The sequence below is a fragment of the Erinaceus europaeus genome, chromosome 11 (genome assembly GCF_950295315.1).
Source record: "Erinaceus europaeus chromosome 11, mEriEur2.1, whole genome shotgun sequence".
In the NCBI taxonomy this organism is placed as follows: Eukaryota; Metazoa; Chordata; class Mammalia; order Eulipotyphla; family Erinaceidae; genus Erinaceus; species Erinaceus europaeus.
The window spans coordinates 58140095-58159367 of record NC_080172.1 but is presented as its reverse complement, the minus strand read 5'-3'; the positions used below and the strand labels follow the sequence as shown (position 1 = coordinate 58159367).

The 19273-nt window shown below is 39.8% G+C and overlaps 1 protein-coding gene across 2 annotated transcripts in view; it reads left to right on the top strand.

Moving 5' to 3' along the window:
* The window catches only part of MAN1A2 (mannosidase alpha class 1A member 2), a 154337-nt gene that overhangs the window by 91853 nt on the left and 43211 nt on the right, over positions 1-19273 (top strand). The window lies entirely within an intron of this gene.

The window sequence follows — 19273 nt, the reverse complement described above, 5'->3', positions numbered from 1 at the left end:
GAAAGATAACCCACAGAATCAAGAGAAGATATTTATAAACCACATTACTATCACTTGGTAATATTCGGAATATATAATGAACTGCTTGACCCAGGAAGATAGCTCAGACTGTTACAGCAACAGTTAGCATTCCTAATACTCCAGAGATTGTGGTCCCATCCTTGGTATAACCTTACAATGAAAGTGGATAGTGCTCTGTCCCTTCTCTCTCTCTCCCTCTCTCTCACCCTCTCTCTCCTCTCTCTCATCTTCATAATATTTTAATAATGAGCTGTATCTCAGTAGCAGAAGAGCCCATTGAATGGTCAGAAAACATGACTAGACATTTATTTCAGAGGAGACCTGTCAGTGGAAACTTACATGTGGTGGTGCTGTTTAGCACCTGTAGTCAGTATTAAGTGCCGGTTGAAGGTTCAGTGAAGTGCCACTTCATCTCTGCTATATGGCTGTAATTGAACAGACAGAAAATTAGTGTGGGCAAGGATGTGGAGAATTTGGTACTTTTGTGCGTTGCTCGTGAGGATGTATAATGTTGCAGCCAATGTGATAAGTAAATATAAGATTCCGTGTGACCCAGAAAATCAATTTCTGTGTGTATGTTTAAAGAGTTGGAGGTAGGGACTTTAACAGATAGCTGTATGTCAGTGTTATTATACTATTCACAGAAACAGCTGAAGTGTCTAGTAGCCACAAAGTATAATACTATTCAGCTATAAAAAGAAATGAAGTTCTGACGTGCTATGGCAGAGATAAACCTTGAAAGCATACTAAGTGAAAAAAAGTCACAAAGCATCAAGAGTTAATATGATTCTATTATTATTCAGTGCTGTGATTAGTCAGACATACACAGAAAGTGAGTTAGAGGTTACTACGACCTTGGATGAGAGGAAAACTGTTTATTGGGCACAGGGTTTCTACTTGAAGTGATGTAAAAGTTTGAGAGATAGTTAGGATGGTTGTTGTCAATATCCTGCATGTAATTAATGCCACTGACTGGTACCACTTGTGAATGGTTTAAAATAGCATTTGCCAAACTTGTTATATATATATTTCACCAAAATTTAAAAAAAAAAGCATTATCTCTTCACTCCTTCTTGTCTTTTTCCATAGAATAAAAACAGATTGCTTCATCAGTTATAGTTGTTCTCTGAAGTACTAATTTTGAGATTTTATAGAAAGAGCTGTTTATTGGTTATTTGGCAAGAGTGCTTTAAAGTCCCAGGGGTGCTGCCCTGATATTCCTTGAGCAGCTGCAGTCCTTACTAAGTTGTCCACAATGTTTTCCTTTTAATGCTGTGTATATTTGTATTAGCTTCTGAAAAGCATATCAGATTCCATTATCTTTGAGCAGTATATGGCTGTCATGTCTATAAATAGTCCACAAAACAGTAAATTGAACTGAAATTTAACAATTTAGCTTTGGCTAACTGTATTCTAATTAGAGTAATGATAATATCTGTGACATGCACCAGCAATCACAGAGAATAATTACTGGTAACTATTTTCAGGAAAAGTATTTCATAGCAGATCTAGAAGGATATAGTAAAGAACCTAGATTTAAAGACTCATCTTTAATATCTCTCTCTCTCTGTATCTCCCCACCAGTGATCTGCAGTTTCTTTGTGAATTGGAAGGCATGATTATCTACTGAGACTAAGACAGAGGGAGAAGGTAGAACAGCAAGGGATCTTTGAAAAAAGATTTATAGTATCTATTTAGGGAATAGGAGAAAACCCTGATCAAAAAGGCATTAAAGAGTTGATGAACAGTTTTGAGTTTTTTTGATGATAGTGACAATTGTAGATTTGAGGGTAACAGTTGAGCCTGTTGGCAGCTGGGATGTTTTGTTGATTGGGAGGCATCAAGTAGAGCAATGATCCTGGATATTTGGAAAAGACCGTTGTCTGTTGCTTCCATTTCTGTCCAGTTTAGAATGCATACAAGTGAAATAAATGTGAGATTTCTCAAGTATTTTATCTGTACTAAAAAGAAAAAAATCTGATAATGTATCCATCCGAATATCTACCTTTCCTATCCATGTACACAATCAGATGGGCATTACTGATGAAAATCATCAGCAGACCTGGGTGGGGGTTCACTTGGTTGAGTGCACATGTTATCATGTGCAAGGATCCAGGTTCAAGGCCCTGGTTCCCATCTGCAGGGGAATGTCTTCACAAGTAGTGATGCAGTGCTGCAGGTGTTTCATCCTCTCTCCTCCTCTCTAGCTCCCTCTCCCATCTCAGTTTCTGTCTCTGTCCAGTAAATGAATGAAAGGTAGGAAGGAGGGAAGGAAGAAAATCAACAATACAGGTGAAAGTTTCTATAAATTAAAAAAGTCCAATTCCAGCTACCCTGTGGTAGAAGGAAGAGACAATTTGGTCCTGGGAGGTGTGAAACTACAATTCTGTGACAACAGTCTTATAAAAGTAACATTTCCTCAATTAAAAAAAAAATTCTTCTCCATGTAACCTCATGGTTTTTGTATCATAGGTTTTTATCATTACTGATATGAAAATATAAATATGTCAATCTTTTTCTTTTTTAATTTTTTTATTTATAAAAAGGAAACATTGAAAAAAAACCATAAAATAAGAGGAGTACAACTCCACACAGTTCCCACCACCAGATCTCCGTATCCCATCCCCTCCCCTGATAGCTTTCCTATTCTTCATCCCTCTGGGAGTATGGACCCAAGGTCATTATGGGATACAGAAGGTGGAAAGTCTGGCTTCTATAATTGCTTTCCCACCTATGTCCTTTCTAATACCCACAAGCCCAGGGTGGTTCACCCAGAAGGTTTCCTTCTCTCTTTTTTTAATTTTATTGTTATATTATTATTTTTATTTATAAAAAGGAAACACTGACAAAAACCACTGGATAAGAGGGGTACAACTCCACACAGTTCCCATCCCCAGAACTCCGTATCTCATCCCCTCCCCTGATAGCTTTCCTATTCTTTATCCCTCTGGGAGTATGGACCCAAGGTCATTGTGGGATGCAGAAGGAGGAAGATCTGGCTTCTGTAATTGATTCCCCGTTGAACATGGATGTTGACTGGTTGATCCATACTTCCAGCCTGTCTCTTTCTTTACCTAATAAGGTGGGGCTCTGGGAAGCAGAGCTCCAGGACACATTGGTGGGATTGACTGTCCAGGGATCATAGTGGCATCTGGAACCTGGAGGTTGAAAAGAGAGTTAACATACAAAGCCAAACAAATTGTTGACCAATCATGGACCTAAAGGTTAGAATAGTGTAGATGAAGGGGGGGGGGGGCTCTCTGTTTTGTAGATAGCTAGTAGGCATATTTTAGTTATATTCCAAAGGGCCTGTAGCTATACTAGTGTTTGCTTTTGGGTTTTTTTGTTTTTTTGTTTGTTTGCCTGAGCCTGAAATCTGATATGCAGGTGGATCCTAATTATTGTCTGGGGAGATGATGTCATGGCTGGCAGAAGGACCAGAAAGCTGGATCAGGGAAGAGAGTAGCTCCCAAATATGGGAAAGGTACAGAGGCCCATATTCAGCATAGGAGCCTGTGTGACCTCAGCATCCCTGTAGATATGAGCTCACATTCTGTGGTCATAGGTAGGAATGTTTCAAGTTGCCCCAATATCAGGACCCATCTTCCTCAGGTGTATATTATCCAGCCTCCCTTCGGAGGATGGAACGTTCCATTGTTGATCCAAGTTGAGGGCAAGGTCCTATGGGGGCCCACAAAGGAATCTATTGTGTTGTTCCTGATAGAGATGAACAGTAACAATGGAGAGAGGGATTTATTTGAGGTATAGGCCTATCATGTCTGTTTGGGAATCTCAGGACTCTCCATTAGGGCCCCAGCTGATGGGGTGGCCTGATAGTGACTAAAGAGTCATCGTTAAAGTATGCCAGTCTCTTGCCCTTATTCAGCTTTTGCAGTCCTTGCTTTGATGAGGTTAGCTTTGGGGTGAGTGAGAGAACTGTAATAGGAAGTAGGTGAGGAGGTTATCTTAAGTCTAAGTAGACACCATTTCATTATGAACTTTATACTGACTCACTACAGACTATTGTGTATTTTTGCTTTCAGGTATATATTTTGCCCTAATTTTATGGATACATGTGAGCATATACTCTATCTTATGGGACATGGTCTATATCTAGGTTTTGGGACTTTGTTAGGAAGTGAACCTCCTGGAATGGAATTAAGAGAATACTATGAATGGAAAGGTCTCACCCGAGTAATGAGGGTGAAGGGTTGACATTCCATGCCTGATGTCTCTGGACACAGTCTGAAGTGAAGCATGCTGAGGTGGTACTCCTTGCATTGATTAGATGGGGGTTGGCGGATGCAATATCATTTGGTATGAATTGAAAGGAGCATGCAAGAAAGTGTGCCCCACCCTAGAGGTTCCAGGACTTGGGGAAATACAGGCTCTATAGAGGCAGCTGGAGGTTCCTGCTGTCTTAGGGTTTAAGAAGACAAATAGATAGTTATTGCTATAATCACATTATTTGCCAATTGGGTTAACTTTGAAATATCCCTTTGTTAGAATTTGCTGTATCATACCCAACATCATCATAATTTATCCTTTGACATTATTTGTATATAGCTGTGCCACCAATTGCTTCTGTTCTCCCTGGTCTAAGCTTTTAAGAGAGTCAACATATCAAAGAGTCAACCTGTGTTTTAAAAAGGCCCAGTCTGTGCTTTGCAAAGTTTGAGACATTCAATCAATTTTTCCCTCCTCATATTAATTAGTGATTTATATGACTACATATTGGGAGGAGTGTACATAAACACCATTCCTACCACCAAAAGACTGTGTCCCATCCCCTTCCCCACCTGCCCTGAGAAACAGAACATCCACCCTCACCCTCCACCCAGGGTTTATACTTTGGTGCCCTGCTCCAAATTCTGTCAAATCCTGCTTTGAGTTTCCTTTTCTGTTATTCTTTCTCAACTTCCGTTTATGAGTGGGATCATCCCATACTTATCTTTATCTTTCTGACTTAGCTCACTTAACATAATTCCTTCTAGCTCCATCCAAGATGGGTCAGAGAAGGTGGGTTCATTGTTCTTAATAGCTGCATAGTATTCCATTGTGTATATATACCGCAACTTTCTCAGCCACTCATCTGTTTTTGAGTGTCTATGTTTTTCTAACAGTTGCTATCACTTTTAGCTTATACCCTGATTTTTAGTTATTCGAATAAGAACTTCAGTATACTTTTTTTTTTTTTTTTAATTTAAATTTTTAATTTAAGAAAGGATTAGTGAACAAAAGCATAAGGTAGGAGGGGTACAACTCCACACAATTCCCACCACCCAATCCCCATAACCCACCCTCTCCCATGATAGCCTTCCCATTCTCTAGCCCTCTGGGAGCATGGACCCAGGGTCGTTGAGGGTTGCAGAAGGTAGAGGGTCTGGCTTCTGTAATTGCTTCCCCGCTGAACATGGGCGTTGACTGGTCGGTCCATACTCCCAGTCTGCCTCTCTCTTTCCCTAGTAAGGTGTGTCTCTGGGGAAGCTGAGCTCCAGGACACATTGGTGGGGTCTTCAATCCAGGGAAGCCTAGCCAGCATCCTGGTGGCATCTGGAACCTGGTGATTGAAAAGAGAGTTAACATACAAAGCCAAACAATTTGTTGAGCAAACATGGATCCCAAGATTGGAATAGTGGAGAGGAAGTGTTAGGGAGGTACTCACTGCAAACTCTAGTGTAATCCTGCTTTCAGGTATATATTTTGCAGTAGTTTATGGATACGTGTGCGCATACGCTCTCTCTCACAGAAACTGGTGTATGTCTAGGTTATGGGACTTTGTTAGAAAGTGAACTACCTGAGATGAAATTAGAGTGTACTATAAAAGGAAAGGTCTCACCCGAGTAATGAAGCTGAAGGGTTGTCATTCCACACGTGAAGTCTCTGGATACACTCTGAGGTGAAGCATGTTGAGATGGCAATCGTTGCTTTGGTTAGGTTGTGATCGGCGGATGCAATATTATTTGGTATGGATTGGGAGAAGCATACGGGAAAGTGAGCCCTATCCATGGGTGCCAGGACTGGGGGAAGTAGGGGCTCTATAGTGAAGATGTGAGGTTCCTGCTGTCTTAGGGTTCAAAAAGACAATCAATAGTTAATATTATCATCACATTATTTGTTAATTGGGTTAACTTTGAAAAGTCCCTTTGTTATGGTTTGCTGTACAGTACCCAGTATCTTGTATATAGCTGTGCTATTGGAAGCCTCCAATCTACTTGGTCTAGGCTTTTGAGAGAGTCCACATATCAAATACGTAGCCTATCTATTAAAAAGATTCAGTTTGTCTCCTGAGAACCTTTGAGACATACAATTGATTTCCCCCTCTCATATTAATTAACTACTGATTTATATGTCTACATTTTGCTAGGAGTGTACATAAACACCATTCCCATCACCAAAGGACCGTGACCCATCCCTCCCGCCCATTCCCACCCCCCACTGGCCCAGAAAGCTACATGTCTACCCCTCACCACTGGGTTTTTTCTTTGGTGCCCTACTTACAATTTGATCAGGTCCTGCTTTTAGTTTCCCTTTCAGATCTTCTAAGTCAGCTTCTGTTGATGAGTGGGATCATCCCATACTCATCTTTAACTTTCTGACTCAGTTCACTAACATAATTCCTTCTAGCTCTGTCCAAGATGGGTCAGAGAAGGTGGGTTCATTGTTCTTGATAGCTGCATAGTATTCCATTGTGTATATATACCACAGCTTTCTCAGCCATTCATCTGTTGTTGGGCACCTGGGTTGCTTCCAGGTTTTAGCTATTATGAATTGTGCTGCTATGAACATAGGAGTACACACCTCTTTTTGGTTGGGTGTTATGGAGTCCTTGGGGTATAACCCCAGGAGAGGAATTATTGGGTCATATGGAAGGTCCATGTCTAGCCTTCTGAGGGTTTTCCAGACTGCTCTCCACAGAGGCTGTACCAATTTACATTCCCACCAGCAATGTAAAAGGGTTCCTCTGTCCCCACATCCTCTCCAGCATTTGTTGCTGCTGTCCTTTTTGATGTATGCCATTCTTACAGGAGTGAGGTGGTATCTTAGTGTTGTCTTAATTTGCATTTCTCTGACAATCAGTGACCTAGAGCAGTTTTTCATATGTTTGTTAGCCTTTTGGATCTCCTCTGTGGTGAGTGTTTTGTTCATTTCCTCTGCCCATTTTTGGATGGGGTCATTTGCTTTTTTGCGGCTAAGTTTGCTGAGCTCTTTATATATTTTGGTGATTAGTTTCTTGTCTGATGTCTGGCATGTGAAGATCTTCTCCCATTCTGTGAGGGGTCTCTCTGTTTGTTTAATTGTTTCTTTGGATGTGCAGAAGCTTTTCAATTTGATGTAGTCCCATTGGTTTGTTTCTACTTTGGTCTTCCTTGCAATTGGGTTTGATTCATCAAAGATATCCTTGAGGTGTAGATGGGAAAGTGTTTTACCAATGTTTTCCTCTAAGTATTTGATTGTTTCTGGTCTGACATCTAGGTCTTTGATCCATTTGGAGTTGATTTTTGTTTCTGGTGAGATAAAGTGGTTCAATTTCATTCTTCTGCATGTTTCAACCCAGTTTTCCCAGCACCATTTATTGAAGAGAGCCTCCTTCTTCCATTTAATCCTTTGGGCCCCCTTATCAAAGATTAGATGCCCATAGGTGTTGGGATTTACTTCTGGGCTTTCAATTCTGTTCCACTGGTCTGTGTGCCTATTTTTGTTCCAGTACCATGCTGTTTTGATGATGATGGCTTTATAATATAGTTTAAGGTCTGGGAGTGTGATGCCTCCATTTCTGTTTCTTTTCCTCAAGATGGTTTTGGCATTCAGTATACTTTTTTCCCTTCAGTTTTAGATATATATTTAAATATTTTTACTAGTGATTTAATAGAGATTTGAAAAAATTATAATAGGGATATAATTCTGTACTATTCCCACCACCAGAACTGTGTGTCCCCATCACCCTCCAGTGGAGACTGCAGTAGTTCTCCCAAGATCACAGATAGGGGAGGTCTATGTCTATTGTCTGTGTCTATGTCTGTATGTGTCTGTGTCGGTGTTGGTGTCGGTGTTTGTCTGTCTATGTCTATGTCTGTCTCTATATAGGCCATTCTTACTCACTTTTTTTAAACTTATTTTTTATAAGAAAGGATAAATTAACAAAACCATAGGGTAGGAGGGGTACAACTCCACACAATTCCCACCACCCAATCTCCATATCCCATCCCCTCCCCTGATAGCTTTCCCATTCTCTATCCCTCTGGGAGCATGGACCCAGGGTCGTTGTGGGTTGCAGAGGGTGGAAGGTCTGGCTTCTGTAATTGCTTCCCGGCTGAACATGGGCGTTGACTGGTCGGTCCATACTCCCAGTCTGCCTCTCTCTTTCCCTAGTAGGGTGGGTCTCTGGGGAAGCGGAGCTCCAGGACACATTGGTGGGGTCTTCAGTCCAGGGAAGCCTGGCCAGCATCCTGATGGCATCTGGAACCTGGTGATTGAAAAGACAGTTAACGTACGAAGCCAAACAAATTGTTGAGTAATCATGGACCCAAAGCTTGCAATAGTGGAGAGGAAGTGTTAGGGAGGTACTCACTGCAAACTCTAGTGTACTTCTGCTTTCAGGTATATATTTTGCAGTAGTTTATGGATACGTGTGAACATATGCTCTCTCTCACAGAAACTGGTGTATATCTAGGTTTTGGGACTTTGTTAGAAAGTGAACCACCTGGGATGGAATTAGAGAATACTATGAAAGGAAAGGTCTCACCCGAGTAATGAAGCTGAAGGGTTATCGTTCCACACGTGAAGTCTCTGGACACAGTCTGAACTGAAGCATGTTGAAGTGGCAATCGTTGCATTGATTAGGTTGCAATCGGCAGATGCAATATAATTTGATATGGATTGGGAGAGGCATGCGGGAAAGTGGGCCCTATCCTAAGGTTCCAGGACTGGGAGAAATATAGGCTCTATAGTGGAGATGTGAGGTTCCTGCTGTCTTAGGGTTCAAAAAGACAATCGATAGTTAATGTCATCATCACAGTTTTTGGTAATTGGGTTAACTTTGAAAAGTCCTTTTGTTAGGTTTTGCTGTATAGTACCCAGTATCTTGTATGTAGCTGTGCCATTGGTTGCTTCTGATCTACTTGGTCTAGGCTTTTGAGAGAGTCTGCATATCAATTACACAGCCTGTATATTAAAAAGATTCAGTCTGTGTTTTAAAAACTTCGAGACATACAATTAATTTTCCCCCTCATTAATTAACTAGTGATTTATATGACTGCATTTTACTAGGAGTGTACATGAACACCATTCCCACCACCAAAAGACTGTGTCCCATCCCACCCACCCATCCCCACCCCCCACTGGCCCAGGAAGTTGCATGTCTACCCCTCACCACAAGGTTTTTACTTTGGTGCCCTACTTTCAATTTAGTTAGATCCTGCTTTTAGTTTCCCTTTCAGATCTTCTTTCTCAACTTCTGTTGATGAGTGGGATCATCCCATACTCATCTTTATCTTTCTGACTTAGCTCACTTAACATAATTCCTTCTAGCTCTGTCCAAGATGGGTCGGAGAAGGAGGGTTCATTGTTCTTGATAGTTGTATAGTATTCCATTGTGCATATATACCACAGCTTTCTCAGCCACTCATCTGTTGTTGGGCACCTGGGTTGCTTCCAAGTTTTAGCTATTATGAATTGTGCTACTATGAACATAGGAGTACACACCTCTTTTTGGTTGGGTGTTATGGAGTCCTTGGGGTATAACCCCAGGAGAGGAATTACTGGATCATATGGAAGGTCCATGTCTAGCCTTCTGAAAGTTTTCCAGACTGCTCTCCACAGAGGCTGGACCAATTTACATTCCCACCAGCAATGTAAAAGGGTCCCTCTGTCCCCACAGCCTCTCCAGCATTTGTTGTTGCTGTCCTTTTTGATGTATGCCATTCTTATAGGAGTGAGGTGGTATCTTAGTGTTGTCTTCATTTGCATTTCTCTGACAATCCATGACCTAGAGCAGTTTTTCATATGTTTGTTAGCCTTTTGGATCTCCTCTGAGGTGAATGTTTTGTTCATATCCTCTGCCCATTTTTGGATGGGGTCATTTGCTTTTTTGGTGCGAAGTTTGCTGAGCTCTTTATATATTTTGGTGATTAGTTTCTTGTCTGATGTCTGGCATGTGAAGATCTTCTCCCATTCTGTGAGGGGTCTCTTTGTTTGTGTGATAGTTTCTTTGGATGTGCAGAAGCTTTTCAATTTGATGTAGTCCCATTGGTTTGTTTCTGCTTTAGTCTTCCTTGCAATTGGGTTTGATTCATCAAAGATGTCCTTGAAGTGTAGGTGGGAAACTGTTTAACCAATGTTTTCCTCTAAGTATTTGATTGTTTCTGGTCTGACATCTAGGTCTTTGATCCATTTGGAGTTGATTTTTGTTTCTGGTGAGATAAAATGGTTCAGTTTCATTCTTCTGCATGTTCCAACCCAGTTTTCCCAGCACCATTTATTGAAGAGAGCCTCCTTTTTCCATTTAATTCTTTGGGCCCCCTTATCAAAGATTAGATGTCCATAGGTGTGGGGTTTTATTTCTGGGCTTTCAATTCTGTTCCGCTGGTCTCTGTACCTATTTTTGTTCCAGTACCATGCTGTTTTGTTGATGATGGCTTTATAATATAGTTTAAGTTCTGGGAGTGTGATGCCTCCATTTCTGTTTCTTTTCCTTAAGATAGTTTTGGCAATTCTAGGTGTTTTCAGGTTCCAGATAAATGATTGTAGTGTTTGTCCTATTCTCTTAAAGAAGCTTGGTAGAACTTTGATGGGTATTGCATTAAATTTGTATATGGCTCTGGGGAGAATATTCATTTTGATGATATTTACTCTTCCAATCCATGAGCATGGGATATCTTTCCATTTCTTGGTATCAATTTCTATTTCCTTGAGTAGCGACTCATAGTTTTCAGTATATAAGTCTTTCACTTCTATGTCTATGTCTGTCTGTGTCTGTGTCGGTGTCGGTGTCGGTGTCTGTCTGTCTATATCTGTCTCTATATAGGCCATTTTTACTCACTTTTTTAAAATGTATTTACTCATTCCCTTTTGTTGCCCTTGTTTTATTGTTGTAGTTATTATTGTTATTGATGTAGTCGTTGTTGGATAGGACAGAGAAAAATGGAGAGAGGAAGGGAAGACAGAGAGGAGGAGAGAAAGAGAGACACCTGCAGACCTGCTTCACCATCTGTGAAGCGACTGCCCTGCAGGTGGGGAGGTGGGGGCTCCTTAGGCCTCTCCTTGTGCTTTGCTTTATGTACCTGCGCTATGGCCCAACTCCCTGTTACTCACTTTTATGGCACTGTCTTCACTTCCTTTCTAAGTCACTCATACACCTATTAGTACTTTAGAGTGTCCCTTCTTTCTCTCTCCCCTCTCAGATAAGTGAACAGGTACCTGACTTCCTCTGGTGTTTTCTAGATTCTCTTCCCTTTCAGTAATGGTATTAAAAAGGGGAAAAAAAAAAAAGATTTCTGGTGACAAACACTTCTGCTTCTGATGGAATTGGAGTTCAGAGCCTTCCCCTAAACGTAACCCCTCTGGGAGTATGGGCCCAAATTCTCTTAGGTGTGCAGAAGGAAGAAGTTCTGTCTTCTGTAACTACTTCTCCACTGAATATGGGCATTGGCAGTCTGATCTGTAACCCTCACCTGTCTCTGTCTTTCTCTAGTAGGGAGGGTTCTGGATCAGTGAGGCTTGGAACCACATTGGCAAGGCCATTTACCTAGGGAGATCAGAAAGTAATCATAGAGCATCAGCAACTGGATGGTCAACTTTTTATAATTCTATTTTTCTTCATGTACTTTAAAAACATACTTACTTTTTTTCAAGAGATTACTCCTTTATTTACCTTTCTTGAGATAGTAAATTCATCTGTTGGTATAGTTGGAATTTGTTAATAATTCTTCCATGACTTTAAACTTACTTATGTGCAGTGGTATTTTTATTGACAAGTTCTATCTTAAGTCAGAGTTTTGTGATATTTATGTTTTTCTTTCCTAACTCTACTAATTTATCACTTCATTCCTGGTTATCATATTAGTACTTCCACTGTTTCATCAGTTCCAAAATACATAATATTTATATATACTAGAATCTCATCTCTTGAGTTGCCCAACTATGTAGCAGTTTCATTTGTGCTACTGCTGCTTGCTAGCTCTGCTAGTTTTAGAACTCATTTCATGCCTGTAGTTCCCTACTGTTCACAAATAAATTCTTTGAACCCCATTACCTTGGAGGAAGTAAAGCTCCAGATGTCTTTGAATGCTTCACTTTCAAGAAATAGAAACTTCTGGTGGGGGAGATAGCATAATGATTATGCAAACAGACTCATGCCTGAGGCTACCAGGTTCAATCCCATGCACACCATAAACCAGAGCTGAATAGTGCTCTGGAAAAATAATAATAATAATAATAATAATAATAATAATAAAATATTTAAAAAAACACTTCTGAGGCTGGGCATTGGCACCCAGTAGAGTGCACACATTACCATGCATGAGGACCCTATTCAAGCCCCTGATCTCCATCTGCATCAGGAAAGCTTCATGAGTGGTAAAGCAATGTTATAGGTGTTTCTCCTCTCAGTTTCTGTCTCTCACCTCTATCAAAAGGAAATAGAAAAAAAAGTGAGGGTGGGGGTAGATAGCATAATAGTTATGCAAAGAGACTCTCACGCCTGAGGTTCTGAAGTCCCAGGTTCAGTCCCTTCTACCACCATAAACCAGAGCTGATCAGTGCTCTGGGGGAAAATAATAGTAATAATAATAATAATAGTAAGTGATTATTGGGAGCAGTAAAATCATTGTATAGCCACTGAACCCCAGTGATAACCCTGGTAGCAAAAGTAATAATAATAACTAGAAAGAAATAGACACTTCTGAGTTCTGTATATTTCTCACCTAGTTTGATTCGTTAGTTTTCAAATATTGCTTTATCTTTTTATGAAACATTCCATCTTTTGTTATTGATAGGTTGAATTTCAGGGTGGAGACGAAGTTTTGCATGAAGACAGTTATGTAAATAAGCATTTTCAGTTATTTATTCAAAAAACTAAAATACTACATTCAGAATAGGAATGGAATGCTATAAAAAACCAGTAAGAGAACAACAACAACAAAAAAAAATGAGCTCAATTTAAAAAGTATGATTACTGACATTAAAATTTAAGCGGAAGGACTAAAAAAAGAATCTTCTTTAAACTTTCTTTAAAAAGTCCCAGAATATAGTGCTAGCAAGATAACTGCCCTGGATAATGCATCTGCTTTATCATATGTATGATTCAAATCTGGCCTCCACCACAGTGGAAGAAGTTTTGGTCCTGTTGTTTTTGTTTTTTGTTTTTGTTTTTCTTTGTCTCTGTTTCTGTTTCTATTGTCTCTATCTGAAATGTCTGCTGGGGGAGGGGGGAGAAGGGAGAAGGGTGGGTGGAATGACCCCAGAGTATAGAAGAAGAGTAACAGACTAATATTTCAGAGAAAATAGTAATAGAGAATCAATCCAAGAAGGTCATCTTTCAGCTAACAAGGGTCTCAAAGATCAAATAAAGTGAAGAAAATAATAGAAGAGAATTTTCTGAGAACTGAAAGGTTCTAATCTTCAGTTTGAAAAGTGTCCAGCTTGATGAATGTAGGGAACAAAGGCTATACTTGAATTTAACCAGTGTCAGAATGAAGATTCTTCTAAAGCTTGGAAAGGTGGACTATGTGTGAGGAAAGGTGGTGAAGAACACATTGAGCCTGTAAAGCAACATAAGACTCCCAAGACATTGGAGCTGCCTTGCCCAATGTGCAGCCCAGGTTTAAGCCCCTATGCCTCCTGGGTAGTGCTCTTGAGTAAGAGCAAGCTCTTTCCCTCTCCCTTCCCTGCTTAACCCCAGCCCCCTCCCCCTATCCCCCTCCCTCTCTTCCATCTTTCTGTGTCCTCTCTGAATGAAAAAGCTGACCAGAGTGGTGAAATCGCTCAGGCATGGCAGTAAATAAAGTATGTACAATAGCATTCTTTAAACATAAAATTGGTCAGTATTATCAGGCTGTATTCTGAAACTTAACTACACCCCAGTTATATTTAGTAGATACTCTAATATCACTGTACAGACTCACCTCTCTTTACTGGCTGCATAGTCTACTGTAACAGACTTTGTAAAGTAATTAACTTAACAACTTGTATAGATCACTAATTTATAACAACCTTCAAAAAGGGGTGCAGTCCCTCATGCTCCTATGTGGTACCAGGGCCCAAACCCAGGCTCTTGTATGTGGCAAGGCTTGTGCTCTACCATACAAGCTATCTCCTAGCTTCTGGAAGTTGTCATTCTGTTAAAGAACTCAAGTAGGTAAAAATGCATTGTTGATTATCAATTTGTGTGTGTGGTTTTTTTTTTATGTTTATTTACTTTCCCTTTTTGTTGCCCTTGTTTTTTATTGTTGTAGTTATTATTGTTGTTACTGATGTCGTCATTATTAGATTGGACAGAGAGAAATGAAGAGAGGAGGGAAAGACAGGGGGGAGAGAAAGATAGACACCTACAGACCTGCTTCACTGCCTGTGAAGTGACTCCCCTGCAGGTGGGGAGCCGGGGGCTCGAACTGGATCCGTATGCTGGTCCTTGCGCTTCGTGCCATGTGTGCTTAAGCCGCTGCGCTACCTCCCGACTCCCCTATATTTTTTTTATATGTGTCCTATGTAAATTTTCCTAACTTGTTTGTAAAAATTTTTTATGTAGAGTATTAACCTTTATTTCTTTCATGTCTGATGCAAATACCTTCTCCCATTCAATTCCATGTCTTATTTATTTATAAGGCAGCTTGTGCAATGTGACACTTTGAATTTTTTCATTTAAGGATCCTTCATTTAAATTTTGCCTTAAAAAGTCATTTGATGGGAGTCAGGAGGAAGTACAGCAGGTTAAGTGCAGGTGGCGCAGAGCACTTAAGAATCCTGGTTCAAGCCCCCTGCTCCCCACCTGCAGGGGAGTCGCTTCACAGGCGGTGAAGCAGATCTGCAGGTGTCTTTCTCTCCCCCTCTCTGTCTTCCCCTCCTCTCTCCATTTCTGTCTATTCTATCCAACAACAACAACATCAATAATAACTACAACAACAATAAAAACAGCAAGATCCTCTGACATCATGTTCCTGGACTTGAATCCCTCCCCACCCCAGAGTCCTTTATTTTGGTGGAGTACACCAAATCAAGTCTAAGTTCTGCTTCGTGTTTTCTTATTTTTAACTTTATTTATTTATTTATTATTGGTGATTTAATAATGATCAATAAGATTGTGGGATAAGAGGAGTACAAGTCATACAGTTCCCACCACCAGAGTGCCATGTCCCATCCCCTCCATTGGAAGGTTCCCTATTCTTAACCCTCTGGGAGTTTGGACCAAAGAACTCTAAATGGCAAGGAAGGTCGGAGGTCTAGCTTCTGTAACTGCTTATCCACTGGAAATGGGTGTTGACAGCCTATTTCTACCTTTCTCTAGTGGAGTAGTGCTCTGGGGAGGTGGGGTTCCAGGACACATTGGTGAAGTCGTTTGCCTAGGGATGGCAGACCAGCACCAAGGTAGTATTTTTCAACTTTTTCTATGAGTGAAGTCATTCCATATTCATTCTCTTTCTGACTTATCTCACTTAACATGATTCCTTCAAGCTCCATCCAAGATGGGGTGAAGAAAGTGAAATCACCATTTAAAATAGCTGAGATAAAAAAATTAAATAGCTGAGTACTATTTCACTGTGTATATATCACAAGTTTTTCAGCCACTCATATGTTATTGGACACCTGGGTTACTTCCAGGTTTTAGCTATTACAAACTATTGGTATGAACATAGGTATACACAAATCTTTTTGGATGGGTATGTTGGATTTCTTAGGTTATATCCTCAGGAAAGGAATTGCAGGGTTATAAGGAGGGTCCACTTCTAGCCTCTGAGAGTTCTCCAGACTGCTCTCCACAGGAGGTGGACCAATTGATATTCCTACCAGTAGTGCAGGAGGGTTCCTTTGTCCCCACATCTTCAGCATTTGTTGCTGCTACCTTTTCTGATGTATGGCATTCTCACTGACGTGAAGTGGTATCTCATTGTTGTATTTATTTGCATTTCTCAATCAGTGACTTAGAGCATTTTTCCATGTTAGTTGTTCTTTTGGATCTCTTTTGTGGTGAATATTCTGTTCATATCCTCTTCCCATTTTTAGGTGTAGTCATTTGTTTTCTTGTTGCTGAGTTTGGTTACTAGCCTCTTGTCTGATGTATGGCATATAAAGACCTTCTCCCATTCTGTAAGGGGGTCTCTTTGTTTGGCTGGTGGTATCTTTTGCTGTGCAGAGGCTTCTTAGTTTGCTGTAGACCCATTAGTTTGTTTTGATCTTCTTTGTTATTGTATTTGTATCATTGAAGATGCCTTTAAATGTTTTAAATATTTATTTATTCCCTTTTGTTGCCCTTGTTTTTATTGTTGTAGTTATTTATTTTAACTTTATTTACTTATTTTCCTGTTTGTTGCCCATGTTGTCTTTTATTGTTGTTGTAGCTATTATTGTTGTTGTTGATGTCGTTGTTGTTAAATAGGAGAGAAATGGAGAGAGGAGGGGAAGACAGAGAGAGGGAGAGAAAGACACCTGCTGACCTGGTTTGCTGCCTGTGAAGGGACTTCCCTGCAGGTGGGGACCCGGGGGCTCGAGCCGGCATCCTTACACCGGTCCTTGCACTTTGTGCCATGTAGGCTTAACTAGCTGTGTTACTGCCCGACTCCCTGCCTTTAAAATTTATATAAAAAAGAGTTCTGCCATGTTTTCCTCTAGTTTAATACTTTCTGGTATAACAACCAAGTCCTTGATTCATTTGGAAAACTTTTCGGTTTGGTAAAATACATTGGTTCAGTTTCCTTCTTCTGCGTATTTCAACCCAATTTTTTCCAACACCATTTGTTGAAGAGACTTTCCTTTCTCCATTTAATAATCTGGGCACCTTTGTCAAAAATTAGACGTCCATAAGTGTGGGTGGTTATTTCTTTGTTCTCATTTCTGTCAGTCTGTCTATGTTCCAGTACCAAGCAGTTTTGATTACAGTAGCCCTATAATACAGTTTGAGGTCTGGGAGTGTGATGCCATTAGTTCTGTTCCTTCTTCTCAAGATTGTTTTGGCAATTCTTGGTCTCTTCTGGTTCGAGATAAAGATTTGTAAATTTTGTTCTATTCTAAAAAAAATGGGTAGGATCTTGATAGGGATTGCCTTAAATTTGCATATGGCTCTGGGTAGTATATTCATTTTAATGATTTTAATTCTTCCAACTCATGAACATGGAATATCTTTCTACTTCTTTGTATCTTTTTCTATTTTCTTGAATAGTATACAATTCTTTCACTTCTTTGGTTAGGCTTATTCCTAGATATTTTATTGTTTTTGTTGCTATAGCAAACGGAATTGCTTTCTGTATTTCTTCTTCTAACTTAGTGTTTGCATAAAGGAATTCCACTGACTTTTATATGTGATTTTGTAGCCTGACACCTTACTATGTTGCCTGATAATTTCCAAAAGCTTCTTGCTGGATTCTTTAGGTTTTTCTATGTGTACTATCATATCATTTGCAAATAGTGAGAGTCTGATTTCTTTTTTTTTTTTTAATCTTTATTTATTTATTGGATAGACACAACCAGAATTTGAGAGGTAAGGGGGTGATAGGGAGAGAGACAGAGAGACACCTGAAGCACTGCTTTACCGCTTGCATAACTTTCCCCCTACAGGTGGGGACTGGGGGGTTTGAACCTGGGTCCTTGTGCATTGTAATGTGTGTGCTCAACCAGATGTGCTCAACGTGTGTGCTCAACCACCTGGCTCCCAGTTGCAAATCTTAATAGTTGTTTCATTGTTAATCTCAATCCCTGAGGTGAGGTGCAGTGGCTGTTAAACCTTCTTATATTGTTATGTTATTGAACTTTCCTGCAGGTTATTGGTGCCTGAGGGCTTTTTAACTATAAGTAGATTTTTAGCCTAATTAGGTAAGACAGGGTGGGGGTAGATAGCACAATGAGATTCTAAAGCCCAGAGTTTCCAATATCCTGAGTGCAATACCCTCCCCTCCACCACCAGAACCAAGCTGGGCAGTGCTCTGTTGGCCCTGTCGGTTTCTGAATAAATCCTGTTTGTATTTGATGGGTTCTGAAGCAATTAATCACCATATTTTCTAATTTATCAAGAGAACAATATGAATGGCATATATATATATGTGTATATATATGTATGTATGTATGTATCTCCAGACCATCAGGAGTGTAGAATTTTTCCTGCGTCACTGGGCCAGTTCTCACACCCACCCCCCATGTCAGTATAGGGTTTCCATAATGCTATTCCAGCCTCTTAGGGGCAGCAGCAATGGAGACTCACAATTGTAAATTGGTGTATTTTAGGTGATTTCTCTTCCCTTCAGCAGTCTTTGTTAATAAAGCTCAGACTGGAGGTGTTGTGTCAACTAGCAAACTGCTGGACTGATACCAGCTGCTCCTGAGTATGGACTTTTAGTCCAGGAATCTCTCCTTAAGTCCCTCTCTGTCCTTCAGCCAAATATGTTTGCACTTACCCATGGCTTGGTGGGTTCCGGAAGTAATCCTAATCTATTTTGTGTTCTCGGTGATAGTCTTTGCCATTCCTATTTGATCAGGGAGAACAAAATGCAGCTGCTTCCAAAAAAGAAAAACAATTTAAAATATCAGGGTTCAAAGAGTATATAGTTGTGGGAAATAATTATATAGGAGATGAAATAATAATACACCTAGGATAAACAAGTATATACTAACAGTTGTAATGTAACAATCAAGATAGCAGTTCAGCAGTATCTAAGATAATATTGCCAAGGATTTTGTAACTATTTTTCTTATAAATTAAAAAAAAATTCTACTTAAGCCACAGAAATTGCCTTATCTATCCTATATACAAATGACTAAGTAAAAAAAATTTTTTTACTAACATCAGATTTAAACACATTTTTATATTTTATCATAACTTATGTAGTTAAAACCAGTAGTGTATGTGAGGTAATTATTTTCAGCTCTGGAACAGTTTGTATATGTGAAAGTGTACAAGCTATATGACTGAAGAAGTCTGTTAAGTATATGAAGTACTGCATTTAGTAGGAAAGTATCAATGAAATTGAGTACAAATGTCAAAGAAAATGATTATTAGTCTACAATATACTAATTATAATTGAAATAAATTATTTAATTGTATCTTGTG